A 2,103-nucleotide genomic window follows, 5' to 3' on the forward strand; every position below is an offset into this window, starting at 1 on the left:
ATAAAGTTTCTTTAACATTAAATCTCTTTCCCATGTCAGTGACTTTAAATCTTTTCTGATTTCAGTATTAGATACACTGAATACATTTTTCTACATTTTTTCCCCCAGAGATTAAAAAGTTCCCTTTTTTGGCTATTTGATATCTAAATACAGTATTAACTTGGGCGATAACAAGACAAAAATCTAATAAAAATATGGAGAAAAGATTGCAAAGATTCAGAAGACAGTTATTACAAGTGAACAGTGGTGATTTCCTAGAATTCTGGGCAAGAACTTCCTTCTATTTCATGTCCTTTGATAATTCCAAAACCATGAAATATTATGAAAATTTCAGTCATCTTACTGCTTTGATCTTCCTTCTGACCAGTTAATACAAATCAAAGGCTGCATTTTTCAGTGCATTATTTGATGTAAAGAAAACTTTTCTTTTTCCATATATATACATATATCTGTTTGTTCCCATTTCATGAAAACAATACAGAATATAAAACTCCCCTATTTGTTGATTCTTGAAAACTGTCAGACACCAAAGCTCAGGTTTAGCCTCAATAGCACAGAGGTTTTCAGGCTGAGGTTAGATTCAGTAGGCCTTTCAAAGTCACATCTGTCCATATCTTTCCAGAGCAAATATCCGGAAGTAAACACAAATGCCTGTACCGCTGAGAACCACACCTAACAAGAGAGCAATTATATTATGGGCTTCTTCTGCTTCAACAACAGGGAGCACCAAAACAGTGACATGAGAACCAAGGACAACTATGTTGAAACTGAGGTCATGCTGTTGGAATCTTGAGGGCTGAAGGTTCCAAAGAAATGGTATATATAGAATTCTATCTGGCTTGAAATGTTCCCTTTCTGGAACTCCGGATGCTGAGACTGAGAGGTTCCATGTGACACTGCCTTCCTGGAAGCAGTCACTACAGGAATCAAAGCATTTTCTTTCTTTTTGATACATAATTATCTTTTCCATACACAAATGATAAGAATACAGAACAATGTTATTTTTCTTATTAAGGATTGTAATTTAAAACAAATCCTTAGGTTGCACTAAAGGAAACATCTCTATCAAAAAAAGTAATAGTTCCACTGGATTCAGTTCAAATCAATTGTTTATAGAATTGTTATCAATTAAATTATTATTTTTATTTTTTATTTTTTTAAGACAGGGTCTCACTCTGTTGCCCAGGCTGGAGTGCAGTGATGTGATCTTGGCTCACTGCAACTTCTGTCTCCTGGTTAAAGTTATTCTCTTGCCTCAAGCTTCCTGAGTAGCTGGGACCACAGGCATGCACCACCATGCCCGGCAAATTTTTGTGTTTTTGGTAGGCAAAGGGTTTCCCCATGTTGGCCAGGCTGGTCTCAAACTCCTGGCCTCAAGTGATTCACCCGCCTTAGCCTCCCAAAGCCTGGGATTACAAGCATGAGCCACCGTTCCCATCCTGTTATTAATTTATAATGTCGCTAAAATAAATACAACAGAATAAGACTTTTAATGAGGGTGTGGAGGAATATAATCAGAAAATCTACACTGACTATATGTATGCCTCCTGGCCAGTAACCCTTTAGGAATTCTCTATGGAGAACACGTCAGGTGGGAAAGGTGTCTGGGGCTGGCCGGTAGTGGGAGGCTGGGGCTAAGAGAGAAGGCCTAGGTTTGGGAGCCCAGAGTCTTGCCTGACTCTGACCTCTGACTTCTAGTGCCCCAGCTGCTGGCTGCTTCATAGGATTAAAAGGCCTAGCAGAGCCAAACAACAATGTCTAACCCTTGGTCTCCTCTCTTTACTCCTTCGTTTAGATAGCATCCCAGTTAGTTTTTCCCACCAGTGGTGCTGCTGAGATTTTTAAAATATTGCCTCCGTTTATAAGGATAGAAATAATGACTAAGAAATATACTCTTTAAAACAATTTCTTTTTTGGGTGGGTGCAGTGGCTCACGCCTGTAATCCCAGTACTTTGGGAAGCCGAGGCAGGTCAAGAGATCGAGACCATACTGGCCAACATGGTGAAACCTTGTCTCTATTAAAAATATAAAAATTAGCTGCGGGTGGTGGTGCACGCCTGTAGTCCCAGCTACTCAGGAAGCTGAGGCAAGAGAATCACTTG

The 2,103-nt window shown here is 39.5% G+C and overlaps 1 pseudogene; it reads right to left on the reverse strand.

Moving 5' to 3' along the window:
• Positions 1–367: 367 nt before the first annotated feature.
• On the reverse strand, positions 368–777 carry LOC118144187 (small integral membrane protein 30 pseudogene; annotated as a pseudogene).
• Between the last annotated feature and the right edge of the window lie 1,326 nt (positions 778–2,103).

Source organism: Callithrix jacchus, chromosome 9 (genome assembly GCF_049354715.1).
Source record: "Callithrix jacchus isolate 240 chromosome 9, calJac240_pri, whole genome shotgun sequence".
NCBI lineage: Eukaryota > Metazoa > Chordata > Mammalia > Primates > Cebidae > Callithrix > Callithrix jacchus.